Genomic DNA, 15,971 nt, shown 5'->3' with positions numbered 1-15,971 from the left:
GGTTGGAGGTCAAATAATGTTCAGAACAAACCCAGAGGTGTAACTTCATAATCATGGTTCACATGTGATTAAGATGACGTGGCCTAGAAACCCCCAGTAGGCTGATACGGCTGCAGCACGGTGATGAGCACAGAAGTACCTGAGGATGAGCCTGTGGCCGCATCACAAAGGGCTAAAAGCAGAAAGCCAGGAGTTCTCTACACTCTGTGCCTTAGCGCCCACCCTGACCCCCACTGATCCATTCCTACACCAAATCCAATCACAGTGTCGAAATCTGGAGTCCTGTGGCTAAACATTGCTGATGTTGTCAATCTGTGGGAGATACACATTCACCAGGAGTCAGCAGGCCGGGTAAATGGCTAAACAACGGAAATAGTGTAAAGACTGGTCACCGGAAGCAACAAATCGTCCCTTCTGCTGTCTATTTCTTTTTATACCTTCTATGGTGTTACTCGGAAAGTCAAGTTGTGTAGAGTTCCAGAAAATTATTTCCTACCTCTAAAAGCAATCATTCACATGAGTCTACATGGACACATCTTTTAGTTTAATTATTTACTACCTTGTGAAAGATGAATTGTACCAAGACATTTTCTCTCAATATCTGCAAAATTGAGATTTCATTTTGACCAGCAGAAACAACTTTCAGAAAGAACTTAAGTGTTATTAAAACTCCATTATTAAGAAAAGTACTCTAAAATATTGTCTGGTTCTCTCAGAGATAATCTATGAAAGATTATCTGCAAATCAAAACGGCAATGACATAAAACCTCTGGCCTGTTGGAATGGCTGTCGTCAGAAAGACACGAGGCAGCCGGTGTTGGCACAGGGAATCCCTGTGTGCTGATGGTGAGAATGTCAGTGGTGCAGCCACGATGGAACATGGTATGAGGTCCCCCCAAACATTAAAACTAGAACTACCATGTGACTCAGCAATCCCTCTTCTGGATACGGAATCAAAGAAATGAAGTCACTGTCTCAAAGATCTATCTGCACCCCCACGTTCATCACATCACCATTTACAATAGCCAGGCCGTGGAAACAGCCTGAGTGCCCATCAACAGATGAATAAAGAAAAAAAACGCGGCATATACTGTATACATAGTGGAACATTACTCCGCCATGAAAAGGAGGAAATCCTGCCATTTTGAACCAAAGAGACGGATTCCGAGGCTATTACTGTAAGTGAAATAAGTCAGACGGAGAAAGGCAAACGCTGGATGATCTCACTTGTATGTGAAATTGAACAAAACAAACTCACAGAAGGAGACGAATTGGTGGTTGCCAGAGCTTGGGAGTAGGAATGGGTAAAAGATACAAACTTCCAGTTATAAAATAAATAATTCCTGGGAAAGTAATGCAAAGCATGGTGACCAGAGTTAATGATAATACTGTATCATGCACCTGCAAGCTGGTAAGTGAAGACATCTTAAAAGTTCTCATCACGAGGAAAAAAAATTGTAATTCTATGAGGTGGTGAGTGTTAACTAAACTTGTGATGATCATTTCTCAATATGAAAGTATAGTAAATCATTATGTTGTACAACTAAAATTAATATGATGTTATATGTCAATTCTATCTCAATAAAACTGAAAAAAAATTAAAAGGATTATCTAGAAGGTCCTAGCCAAAATCTATACACATATATGTATATATATGTGTGTGTATATACACATATATGTGTGTGTATATGTATATATAATGTCTGTCCAGAAAAAGTCCAGCCATTGTTCATATAACAATAGTTTGCACAACATCGATATAACCTGGCAGCCCAAAAGAGTGGACAGGAATGCACATGCATGAACAATCATGACTTCACTGTACTAGTCAGTGAGGGTTGCCATTGAGGGAGCATGTGTACTGTGTGGCCATTGCATTCAAAATGACTGAGCAAGTAGAGCAACGAATCTGCATCAAATTTTGCATTAAGCTTGAACACTCCTACAAGGAAACCATCCAGATGATTCAGAAGGCAACAGCTACGGGCGACTAGTGATTGGCAGCTTCATCAGACAACAAGTCTGTTCACGCATCATGTCTCATGCAGAGATTTTTGGCCAAAGATCAAATCACCCAGGTGACTCAGTCCCCCTACAGCCCAGATTTGGTGCCCTGCAACTCCTGCCTTTTCCCAAAATTAAAATCACTTTTGAAAGGGAAAAGATTTCAGGTCATCAATGAGATTCAGAAAAATACAGGACAGCAAAAGACAAGGCAGCTGATGGCAATTGGAAGAACTGTGTGAGGTCCCAAGGTACCTACTTTGAAAGGGGCTGAGGTGTCATTGTCCTATGTACAGTGCTTCTAGTATTTTTGTATCATCTTCAGTAAGTGTATTTTTCCATATTGCATGGCCGGTTACCTTCTGGACAGACTATGTATGTTTGAGATATCATAAATTGTTTTCAGAAAAAAATAAGAGCATACGCATAAATACATATACAAGAATACCAAATAAGAAAAAAAATCTTCCTAGCCATGGTCCCCTGCTGTTTCTCCATCCACTGAACAAAAATTGCATCAGCCTGAAGTTTTCTCCTTTACTGGTGCCCAAACATCCTGAACAGAAAAACAAAGGAAGGGTGCCTCTATTTGCATAGTGTCACCTCACCTTAAGAAAACCCCTCCCTTGCCTCACTGTCCCCTGCCTGGCTGGTGGAGCCCTTTGGTCCCTGCAGCCGCATTCCTGTTTGCTCTCAGCATTGTTTGATCGCCCGAGGGCGCAGCACTCAGCGGTAGCTGTTGCCTTTTTGGCACAAGCTTGATAGTCAACAGTAGGTGGTTTCTCGCCAGTTTGGCTCTTGCTTGAGAACAATGAGTGACAAGATGATAGTTCACACACCACAGCTTATGTAACTTACAAAACAAAAAGATCCGGCTGGAGCTTTGTTCTGCAAATCAGCAAGATTTCCAGAAAAACAAGAATAAAAGTATTTTCCCCCCAAGATCAAGATGACTTGGCCAAACTAATAAAGGGCAACTCAGTCAAGAGAATGAGTTCATGTGGACAATGTCATTTTTAAGTGAATGCTATTCAAAACAGCCAAACTGGGATCCCTGAAGACGTTTTTTTTTCTTTTTTTTTTGTGGCAGGCACAAGGGGTAGAGGGGTTGAAGACAGAAAATACTATTTATAAAGGTGTTTACCTACTGAAACAATGGCCATGTTAATAGAAGAAATGTAACACCCCCCCAAAAAAATGCCCGAGTTTTAAGAAATCAAAAACTGCACAGCAAAATTTTTCATAATGCCAATAAAACTTTTGTAAATGCTTTCCTCTTGTTTCACACAAAAAAATGGTTGTTAGAAAGTCAAACATCACAGGTGTTTTTGAGGTCTTCCTCAGATATTATACAATAATTGTCACAACTTGGGGTCGAGATTCCTGAATGAATCGCAACTACTTGCTGCCTAGGAGTGATGGTCACATTTTGTAAACAAAATTCCCAAGACCTTCCAATGTTTGGTTATCATGGGTTTGGTTTTTTTCCTGGATATAAAGAACAAAATAAATGCACAAACACAGAGTCGTACATCCTTCCAGAATCTGGAATGCAAGTTTCAATATATGTCCAACAATAATGTCTGAAGGAGGTAGTTTCCCCCCAAATTTAAGGTGGCAATTAGGCGTTGCCAGGCAATTTAGTGTCCGGTCCCCCTCCCATCAGTCATGGTCATGGTCATGGCTCTTTTCAGATTGCTTCTCATTGCAATGCTAGCCCTGTAGAATTCCTTTCACCTCTACCTCCCAGAAGTTCCAATTTTTCACATATTCCTGAAAATAAAGTAAAAATGGTCTAACTTCTATAACAATTCTACAATCTAATTTTTAAAATATGACTGGAACAGAGCTCAGAAAATCAACTGAAAATAGTTTCATGAAGCTGAAATAAAGTAAGTGTCTCATATATGACAAGGATCTATTTTTTAAGCCTGAAACAGTGTTAGAAGGGTTATTAGCAGTAAATGAAGTGTGGAGGTGGAGTTGTATTGCAAATAGTCATTGTACTGCTGGCAAATGAGTTTATGTTAGCTCAACCACTAACCACTATGACCTCTCCCACTTGACCTTTCTGAGACTCTGGGCATCGAGAGCTGCTCCATTAACCCACCACACTAGGCGCTTGTGAAGTTCAGATCATATTATGTACGTAAAGGGGTTTGACACATCGTAACACACCCAGAAAAAAGTTAGGTGTTATTGTGCACACGTAATATGTTAGGATTTTGTTAATGTCAGGTGACAGCTGCCATTCTTCTCTTCTATACCAACTTTTATTCTTTCTAAGAGAAGATGAGAGAAGAAAACTCAAGGGTCTGACTGTAAAGTTTCCGTGCATCAAATCAGCAAAGCTAACTACTTGTTTCTATAACCCTCACTCCTGTCCTGTGGCCCAGTTTTGTCCCCTAACCATACGCTTTAAATATGGAAAGGACTTCCATCGACTCCTAGTCCCAAACCAGAATGTATGGGACTACGACACAGATATGAAATGAGGTCACCAAGGCAGTGCCCAAAACGACCAAATTGTAAGCATGACAAGTCAGCTGGCAGTCGAGAGTGGGGATTCAGCCAAAGCCTTCTGCCCTTTTGACTACCTCTGTGGCTGATGGCAATTTCAAGATAGAATAATTACTCCTGGCCAGTGTGGCTCAGTTGGTTGGTGCATCATCCAAGAGGTTCGATCCCCAGTCAAGTAGGGTTCGATTCCCAGTCAGGTAGGGTTCTATTCCCAGTTAGGGCACATGCCTAGGTTGTGGGTTCAATCCCTGGTCCGGGTGTGTACAAGAGGCAACCAATTGATGCTTCTCTCTCCCTTCCTCTTTCCTTTCTTCTCTCTAAAAGCAATGAGAAAAAAAAATGTCCTCAGGCGAGGATCAAAAAGATTAAAATTAAAAAAGAAAAAGAAAGAATGATTAGTCCTGGGGTCCTTAATGGCTAATGGGTATATCTGCCAAAGCACAAGTGCTATAAATAGCATTCCTGTGTAAGTTAAAAATAACAATCGAATTTGATCAACTGCATCATCTGTGGTTGAAAAGTGCGCATGCTGACCAGACGAACACATTCAGACACTGCACATCTGTGCTCTATAGCATCACAGGGATTTCGTTGCACGAAGCCCATTTTTTGCGAGACACTGGCTTCATGCTGAACTCAGCATGAGAACAACAGGGCAGGACACCAATTAGTGGAGATATTTGCACCAACTTGACAGGACCACTGTGCAGGGAAGTTTATTGGGCCCCAGGCCATGGTGGAAACGTGTCCTTTGGCAGTAAATAAACTGGACATAAGAACTTTATCCTTCATAGATACGGCTTTGATTTATGTTCAAGAAAATCTGTAACCTTCAGACAATCTGATCAGTTGCCAACCCCATGTGATCTTGACAAAACCACGCAAAATTGCATTGTTCTGCTGTGCCACACTTTCTATGTGATCTAAATTCACTCTTTTGGTCTTTGGTGGATGGGCAGGGAAGCACAGGTCATGGAATTAGTGCAGTATCAAGCAGAAGCTGCCAGGACCTCAATGCCTACTTCCTGACCATAAAAAACAGCCATAATTATTTGCCTCTCTGCCGGCTCATGCTATTATACTTCTAGAGTTCACAAGTTTCCATTTAGCTATCATTTTAAGTATTATATTTCCTATATAATGGGTCTTATATCATGAATTGTTTTTTAGAGATGAGTAGCCACACGTTGGCTATATTTTTGGTAGCACAGGTTTTGCTTTTAATCCCCATTTGAGATCTAATTCCCTCTTGGTCTATTTCTGTTCAGACTGATTGGCTAGAAAATCCTAAGAAAAGATCACAAACTAAATCCTATCATAATAACCTCAGAAATTTTAAACAGCTCTAAGAGGTTTGGCCTCCGACCCAAACATTAGTACGATCACTCAATTTTAATGAGGTCAAACAAGCAGCAGGGTGTCTGGCTGGCGATCAAGGTCTTGGCCTGAGTCGGGAGGGCCATCTTGCTCTTACAAAGAATGGTAAGATGTAGTGACAGGTGATAATGTAATGCACAAAGCGACTGCCCTCAGCCACTTTATCTTTTCACCTCACTGGGACCCCAGAGGCCAGATAAAAATGTCGCTGAGGATCTGAGGAAGAACCATACCTTTGCAGAGGAAGTTTTAAGGGATTTAAATAAACCACTCACATGTCATAATGAGTTTGTCAGTCTGCAGAGAACAGAAAGAAAACAAACCTCAGGAAGGGGCAGGCAGAAAGATGAAGGCTATGGAAGAGCCCCATTAATATAGTTACCTTTTCAACTTGATTTTAACCAGTGAACTCCAATGCCTTCAAGACGCATCAGAGGTGATCTATATCTCTTTACAATTCTCTCCCACTAAACATTATCTCTGAAAAAACGAACCATTTCTTGATATACTGCTTTTCTTTAAGTGCCAGCAATATACTTAGGTCCAAACCATTTACTAATTATAGAGGGAAGCTCATTACAGGCTAAGATCAAAAAAGAAAGAAAAATATCCGAAGCTGACATCACAGAAGTAACTCCCTTAACTAATAATTGCTCTCATTTTTCCTTCCGCTACTTCACATGGAATCGTCCTCATACTGCCATGATCAATGCAGAGCCACCACGGAACCAGCAGTGGCCATGTCACCAAATAAGGGAAGGAGAGAAGCACCTATAAGAAGTTTCAACACTTACTTTTGAAATTAAACATTGAGATTAACACATGTATACAGGAAGGCAAAAGCCCAAGGGCAAAGTCATTCTCTATTCATAGTATGCTACCTTAGAATCTGCAAAATCCCGTGATTTGACTGATATATTTAAAGGGTGATGAAAACCTGAAAAAGGTTTAAAATCACAGAAATCAGCTTAAGAAACTGGGACTTGGATCACCTGACCCATAAACAACCTTAAGGTACCTTATTACAGAAGTTGTGAATGTTTTCTAGTAAAATTTGGGGAAGTACTTCATCAAAAAATGAATGATGAAAATATAAGTCAAGGAAAGTAGAAAACTCAATGGCCTTTCTCAATTCCCAGTGAGAGAAATAGCATATGACCATGCAACCCAGTGGGCAGAAAGGACCATTTTCTGAGAGCAGACAGGCTCCCTGAGTCATCTTTGTGTTAGGTAAGTCCTCCTATTTGTAAGAATACGAGTATACGAGGTAGTCATTATTTCGCCATCCTTAAGATTCTATTACTATGTAATCAACAACCTAAAATATTACCAAAAATCTTTTAAAGTGTCACTGTGAGGCACTTTCTGTGTCAAAGTGGCACACTTTTCTGTGTCACTGTGAGCATGCAAGCAGATAATCAAGGTGCTCTATACTAAGGAACACACCCATTAGTACTTCCGGTGATGAAGGACATGTTCTAGACCAGGGGTGTCCAACCCACAGCCCACAGGCCACGTGCGGTGCAGGATGGCTATGAATGTGGCCCAACATGAAATCGTAAATTTACTTGAACCATTATGAGTTTTTGGTGATTATGTGTTGCAATGGCACATAAAATAATTGCATGTACGATGACGTTTTATTCCTTAGCTATGTACGTTTTCTGTATTATTGATCACAAATTGGGATTTGCTCGACAATTTTAAAAGACTACGGAAAGGGCCGCTGCATAATTAAGGTTATGATGTGAGGACTTTTTTTTTGCTTATCTGTGGTGGAAGACATCACAAAAATTATGCACAGAACTTTTTTTGCTCATCAGTTTTCGTTAGTGTTTGTGTATTGAATGTGTGGCCTGAAAAAACTCTTCCAGTGCAGCCCAGAGATGTCAAAAAATTGGACACCACTGTTAAGTCCAATAGGGTAGCCATTAGTACATGGAATATGGCTACTGCTACTGAAGAATAGTAATATGATTTTTTTATTTTATTTTAGCTGATTTAAACTTAACTAGTCACATGTGGCTAGTGGCTACCTCATTAGACAGGAGACTTGTAGAAAGCAAGCATTAAACTTTGGTGATCAACTGAATGTAATAAAAACTTGCATCCATCCGCATCACTCTTCTTTCGGACAATCTGTTTGAGTTCCATCACCAACGGTTTCAGTTCTCTAAGATCACCTGCTGCTGAGTTTCTGAAAACTGGAAAGTGAAAGGCTAGGGTAGAAAATCCTATGTAAGCACATCCCAGGTGATAGAAGTATTGGTAACATGGCTACTGATGGACACACCCTATGTATAAGATTACATCACTTATTGCATTAGGCAGCCTACTTGTGCATCTAGCAAACAAGCATCCCTACAACGAGGCATGATGTACAAGGAGTCCTCACATCAATAGAGGGGTTATTTTAAGCATCAGCTGCTTTTCCCTCCTGTGCCAATATTCCAAGAAGAAATAGCCTTACTTTGTGTCAAGGGACATACAGACCCCATGTAAAGAGCTCCCTTCAAACGTCAATATTGGGCCATGGAATGGGTGTGCAAAGGGTGATTATAGAATCTTTAACACAGGACACTGTCTTACATGCCATGTGGTTTAACTTACTGATTTGTTTCAGCTGAATCTGTTTAGCTGAGTTTCTCCCACAGCGTCTTACTGTTTTTTCTAGACTTTCGACTCCCGTGTAGTCTAGTATGTCTAAATGCATAATTATTTCCTTAAATGCATATGTTCTGTTAAGGTCAAGTCGTTCATTTAAAGTTAATAATCTCTTGTATATGTCATCACTAAGGTTGCTGTTTGGTCCTCAGAGATAACAGTGTGGTTGTACCACACTGAGGTACTAACAATGCAATCCTCAACTTGAGGTAATAATCTAAAACTTGGCCAAACAAAAGATAAAGAGATAGCTATGATTTGATTATTCAAAACCTCTACTACTAGGTTAAACTCTAGGGAAACAGTTTTAGAAACATTATGGAACAGCATAAAATGATATTAATTTCAGCTTTAAAACATGAAGGTAAACAAAAAAATAAGAAGAGAACAAATTGACATATTGGGCAAGAATTTAGAGAGTAATAGACTTGGTATGTATTCATTAGCACCCAACAATACATTTAGAGGATTAATTATTAATTGAGATGCAGGGAAGTAAATCCTCTTAGGGGCTGCATTTATTAAATGTAGTTTTCACAAGCAACAATTATGCGAGCACAACACTGCTTTCCAGAGTTGGTTTTAAAAGCTTTCACCATTCACTATTTGCCCCCAAAATGGAAACTGTAAATGCAATACCACAGAAGCAAGACCTTCAGGGGGTTTTCAGAATTTTGCAAACACTTACACTGTGTTCTCAGGAATCAGTGAACCTTTGAGACAAGCTCTCGCCTACTCCACTGCCCACCTCCACCCCAGGCAGCAAGCAAAATGAAAGACACAAAATGGGGTGATCAGGCGTCAGGGGATGGGTTAGCAAGAAAGAGAATTTTGGGTGGTGAGCAAACAGAAGATAGACTTGAGAGGCTGCAGGCAATGAAAGAATAGAAAACCTGAGGCAAAGAGGGAATTAGGAGGGCTGAAAGCTCAGGAGCTCTGATCCTGTCTCCAGCAGTACTTGATGTGGCCAAAACTGTGAGCAGAAGTAATAGCGAGGGCTGTAGCAGAGGATTTTCTGGAACTACTTCCTCCTGGAGATCGTGTGATTTCTACCACCAGCTTGACAAAGACCACAGGAAGGCCCGCACTGGGAGCCAGATCCCCCAGCCTCTCACTGCTGTTATGGGTTTGCGTGAAGACTACTGGAGAGTTTTATGAATGGCCATTCGGTAACTCATTGGTAGGAACGCAGGCCCTGGAGTCACACTGCCTGAGTTCAAGCTTCCCACCACTGACCAGCTGTATGACCTTAGTTACTCTTTCCAGGCCTCAGTTTCCCTCAAATGTGAATGAGGACGCAATAATTCTGGTCTGATAGCTTCGTGCATGCTAAAGGAAACCACATTCAGGAAGTCTATAGAACGGTGGCTGGCTTATAAAATTAAAAACACACCACAGATACTAATTATGATTATTATTTGTAGCTTCCCTAGTGTGTTGGAATAAGTTTAACTGTATTTGCCATAACAAACAAAATTATTGATATTTAACAGCTACTTAACAGACAGACATGGTGGTTTTAGGGGCTGGTAAATCTCATTAAATAGGTTCCTAATAGCCAACTGGTGTTTAGTGAGCATGTTAATGATCTTATTACCTTTAAATTAAAGCTTTATTTCAACCATTTAATTTGTTCATAACTCAGACATACTTTCATCCTTTGAAAAGAAGCATATAAAGCTCTTCTTCTGAAAGAGTAACAATGTCCATTGACTCCTTTTCCCCCCTGTTTATTGGCTACCTAAATCCTCAGAAGCATCTGGGCAAAGACACTCCGAGTTGTTTAATCCTGCTGGGCCGTACGTTGTCGCAAAATTATTTTCTGCCTGCCCACAAACATGATGTGCCTGTATAACTTCCTCTTCTACATCTCAACAGTCTCTGATTCACAGGAAACCTTCACGTTGTTGTATGAATAACATCACACGAACGTCTTGTCCCCTGGGGATGACATCAACCCTATCATTTCTGTGCCCATTTCATTGCAAGATCAATTTATTTTATCACTGGGCTGATCCTCACTTTTTTCTCCCCCATACTTCCTATCGGTATAAACTCGCCCCCTAGACTGACTGACCAGCCTGGTGTGGAGTGTTTCTTTGCCTTATTGTCTGCTGATTATCCACACATTCATCAGGCACTGGGCAAAATTAATTTGTGCCACGAAATGATGACGGATCCCTGGCCACAGGAAGAAGACACACGACTCAGTCATTTGGCAAAGAGAAAGCTGACCCTTGCTTGAGATCTTGCGGGGAAGTGCAGAAAACTCACAAAAATCCTTCTCAAAAGAGTCAACTGTCAACATCCGTCAAGTTGTCAGCCTTCACACAGGCCCAGATGCTAGATGCCACACAAGCAGCTCTGAAGTAACACCCCTGCTGCCTTTCTTACCTCTTCTCCCTCCCTAGTCCCAACCCCTGAAGAGCTAGAAACCACTGTTGGGGAGCTGGGGACAAAGGAGCAGAAAACAAGGTAATAAATCCTTCCCACTCCCAACTTCAACTTCAGGCTTCCCCCTGAGCTGCAGCTAGGAGGAAGCCTCAACTTTAACTCAAAATCAAAGTTTTTATTAACACATGCAACTGACAGTGAAATTACTAAACTAAGGCAATTTTCTGTGACCTGAAGTCACTAGAAAACCTTATTGCCCAAGAGGGACCAGGAAAGTCACAGAGCCTGCCAAACCCCTCATTCAGTGGTGAGAAAGACTAATCACACAGACCACATTTCAAAAGATAGAGGGTGACAAAAATCGAAACTGATTCATGACTGCGGTCTGCAAGTCATCTCTGTTCAGCACATCGGTTGCTTTTTTCGACAGAGAAAATGGTGATAGCAGAGGCCATAATGGCTTCCCTAGAAATAAAGATGCCACGCTGGAGCCAAAGCATGGGGCGGAGCCTCATGCAGGAACATGACTGGAAACCATGGAAACCACCCTGGGCAGGGACATTTCACATGTCAGCATTGGGATAAAGATTCATGTTTCACATGCACCTAGGGACATTGTCCAGCATTTGTTTTCCTCTCCTCCAGCCTGTAAGCTCCAGAGGGTAGGGTCAGCATTTAACAGCTCTCTATGAAATGAATAGATGAACCCTATGAAATAGTGGTGAACGCTATAGACTCTGGAGTCAGAAGGTCTAGATTCAAAACTCAGTTCTGCCTCAAACAACTATGTGACCTTGGGCAGGTTACCCAGCTGGACTTCTCTGGGCCTCAGTTTCCCCACAGCTGAAATGAGGTTAACAATTGCCCTACCTCTTAAGGTTCTTGTGAGGACGAAACAAGGTAGTACATGTGAAGCCCTAAGAGTGTGCCAGGCATGTGATAAACACTCCATGAATGTTACTGATGTTCTCTACCTTTCCATTCACTGAGGGAGGTGTCCCAATATCGCACTAAATACAGGCGTCAAGCCTGGCCCCTCTGTCACTGGACCAGTTTAGTGCAGGATCCGGGACCTCCAGGCTCTTGATTCACTCAGGAAAGAGTTCAAGAACAAGCCACAGCAAGAACAAAAGCAAGTGTTATTCACGTAGAGAAGAAAAAGGCTAGGCTGGGAGTCCTGGACACAGGATCATAGGTGTGGCCCGGCACTGGCTGCTAGCGACTGGCACGCCCCACAGGGTCCCAAGAAGCGGAAGTGCACAACTGAGTGGATGTGGGCGAACAGTCAGTTGCTGTGGTTTTACATGTTCCTCGTTCTTGAACTTGGTGGCAGCAAACTCTGTTTCCACCTTTGAGTTGGGAGGGGGTCTTGCTCCCCCGGGGGTTGTCCTGAAAGTGTCGCTGCATCATCTCCTTGGCCCTGCCTTCTACTTGTGGTGTCAGTGTTCATTAGAATGATGGTATCATGAGCCAGGGGATCCTTCTCTGGTCAATTTTCCTTCATCCTGGATTGAGCTGGCTTTAGCCACTCCTTGCTGGTGTTGACTTCTGCGACCACTGCAGGCGCTTCTTGCCACAAGCAGTTTCCCTTTAATCGTGAGTGGAGGCAGGGCCTAGGGGCTCATAGGTCTGATAGGCCCACTCCTCTGTCCATCCATACTCACTGTCAGGAGTTCTCCTTGACTTCTTTCTGTCCTGTCTCACGCTGAATATAAGTACATGAATAAACAAGATCACCAAATGGCAGGTGCTGTGCATTGCTATTTTTCGGACTTTATTCTGAAGATGTTTGAATGGCATACTCTCTCAAGGTGCGGCCCTCCCCCTTTTTGGTAGTTTCCACTTCACAGTCTTGACTCTGCTTTCGAGCATTCTGCTACCCCACGCTTTGCAGCCGAGCCATGAGTGACCATTTTACCACGTGCTGCAGGTTTCCCATGACGGCTGCTCTCGGGTTTGCTGAGTGCATTTTGCATCGGGAGCAACATTTGTATTGGGAATCATTGCTTTAACTTCTAAAGCATTTATAAAACCAGTTTCCCTGAATACGATCATTTTCTGAGCCATAAGATGCACTACACGTGGTTTCGTTGGGAGCAATAATTGAAGGCTTTATCCTGGATTCCACCAGCAGCTCATTGTCACAACTTGTCATCAAAATTTTCCTGAAATTTTACAGAATTAAGCAGATGGTTCGGCTCTCTGATAATGTCCATGATGGCCTCCCAAAGCTTTTGGTTTTATTTGCAAAATTTGAATCTTTAAACAGTGAATCATGAAGGGAGGGGAAAGTGGAACACTAAAATGAACTTCTAAAACGGATTCAGCGACACCATTATGTGTCCTTAAATGGTGGGAAATACAGGTCCTAGTTCACAGTCTTCAACTCAGGAAAGAGTTCAAGAGTTCCTTGTTCACGGTCTTCAACCTAGTAGACTCTAAATGTTTGGTAAGAGAAGCACACAGACTCAAATTTTTAAATGTGGCTTTTGTCACTTACTGAAAGAAGATATAAGAGGTGAGACTAACAGCCCAAAGCTAGGCGACTGCCACACCTCAGTGCTCTCCATCAATGGTGGCTGCCTCCGATATAAGGCCAATCACAGCCCCGCCCCTCCCTGAACTGCTTTGTGGTTCACAGGGAGGGAGGGCCTTGTGACACTTCAATGGCCCTAGTTCTCTCAATCTAACAAACTTCAAATGTTGTTTGAAAGGGAAACTAATGACGTGTATTAAAAAGAGGTCACCATACTGTTTGAAGATCTAACACAGGAGTCACGATCTTTGTTCAAAGCAGTAAAAAAAGGAAGGAACTTTTTGTGAGTGGACTTCTGAACTGAATTGTGCTACCAAGTTCTTCTGATTATAGAAGCTGCTTTCCTATTCAAAAATAAAATAAAATGTTCTTGACGTGCAAAAGATAAAAATAATATTCTTTAGTATCAAATAAGATCTAAAAAGCAACCTTTACAAAGTGTCCTCCCAGAACTGTTTATGTAAGGACATTCTGTTCAAACTTCAAGGTAGAGCCCATAGGCAAATATTTACTCAGATTATTTAAAAAGGGATTTTTATGGATTCCATTGTCCAGATTTATTTCATTGATCTCTATTATTTAACTTTACTTTTTAATCACTTCATATTCCTACCACAATACTATCGCTGAGATCAATCATAATATAATAGAATCCAAAATTTTCTAACAGTTAAGAACTTTGTAACTGACTATAGTGAACAATCTTTAGTATACAAATAGTCACATAAACTATTATTTCCCCAGCTCACATCAACCAGGACAGCATAACTGACTGAATAACAATCACAAAAAAACTTCTTGGCTTATACAAAGAGCCAAAGCAGCTGGACATTTGAGTGGTAAAAACCTTATTCCATGAGTTCAAGAAGGTTCCTAGGTTTTCTTTTTTAACTGATTTTTTTGAGAAAGAGAGAAACATTTATTGTTCCACTTATTTATGCCTTAATTGGCCGATTTGTATATGTGCCCTGACCAACGATCAAACCCATAACTTTGGTGTATTTGGGACAATGCTCTAACCATCTGAACCACCCAGCCAGGGCTGGTGCCAGGTCCTTTGCCTGATTTCATGTGACTGGACCGCTATCTTTTCCTATTTACACTCCTATGCCCTCTACTGTTCCATCAAGTAGCTCCCTGTGTGTACCACTGTAACCCACTGGAAACTGTCACTTCTCTTGGTGGCCTAGTCCGCCCAGGTGAACCCAGGAGCTCTGGGCTTGCAGGGCTACATTCTGTCCTGAGGACACAGCTGCTCTCCAGCTTGGCCCAGGTTGGTGGGTGAACTCCGTCACTAGGCAACAACACCGTATAATCAGGGGTGCTGGTTCAAACAGCTAAGTTTCCTCCCCTCAACTCACTTTCTATGTATACTAGTCTCTCCCTGGGATCTGAGACCACTCTTCGGAGACAGGTCCAGAAGATAATTAGAGTGATTAACAAAGTTCATACAAAATTACTAACGATCCACCATGCCCATGCCCCCACCCACATCCTATTTTCCATCAGAGGAAAATCACAAACCCAGAAAATGTATTCAACACTGGCACAATTCTGTCACAGAGAAAACTAACTACACATGCTAGCAACTTTCAGACCGAGTGCAGCCGGCTAGTTCTCTGGTCAAGACACCAGCCTCAGGCAAAGTCTGAATGAGCCCCTTGCTCAGTCACCCTCCACCTCCAGTTCCTAGAGGAACTCTGCAGACACCTGGCAGTGGGTGAGAGGCCAGTCCAAGAAAATGGAAGACCTGGGATTGCATTCCAACTCCCTCCTCCGAACAGGTCTTTAACCTCATGGGGCCGGAATAAGTGCCCGAAGGACTGGGGAATCTCCCTCTCAAAGATCTTTAAAGGTGAAAGGATTAAGGCATACAAGTTATCAGTTATAAAAGTAGTGCAGCACAGAGAACGTAGCGAATAATATTGTAAATACTGGGCGTGGTGTCAGATGGGCACTGGACTGATCAAGGTGTTTCATCACCATGTTGTACTAGTATAATAACGTCGTATGTCACCTGTGATTGAGAAATAAATTTAAATCTTCAAAATAGGGTATTATATAAGAATAGAAATGACTGAAGCATGCTAGAATACAGAACAGTGGGTAACCTTTGAGGCCTTGAATGACAGAAGCATGATTTGGAATAAATCTTGGATTTTCATAGTCTCATGTTATATGTAATAGGTTGATTTTTATTATATACCTGTGAATCAAAGCACTTACATATTCATTACTTGCAGATAAGATTTGTTTGATTTGTTTATATAACATATCTTTAAATATTAAACTTAAAATACCACCCCTCCATTTTTTAAAAAATTTCTCCAGAATGAGCCGGAGAGGGCTCGGAGCTAAGAGATCTGCCCAGTCTCTGCCACGAATGAGCTGAGCAGCTTTGGGACATTCCTTTGGGAATGTCCCTTCGTGTTTCCCCACCTTGGTTTCTCCTGCTGCAAACTGGGCACGGAATCTG

This window comes from Sturnira hondurensis, unplaced genomic scaffold (genome assembly GCF_014824575.4).
Source record: "Sturnira hondurensis isolate 20B ecotype Veracruz unplaced genomic scaffold, ASM1482457v3 Scaffold0010128, whole genome shotgun sequence".
Classification (NCBI taxonomy): domain Eukaryota; kingdom Metazoa; phylum Chordata; class Mammalia; order Chiroptera; family Phyllostomidae; genus Sturnira; species Sturnira hondurensis.
Note: the sequence above shows the minus strand (reverse complement) of the source record.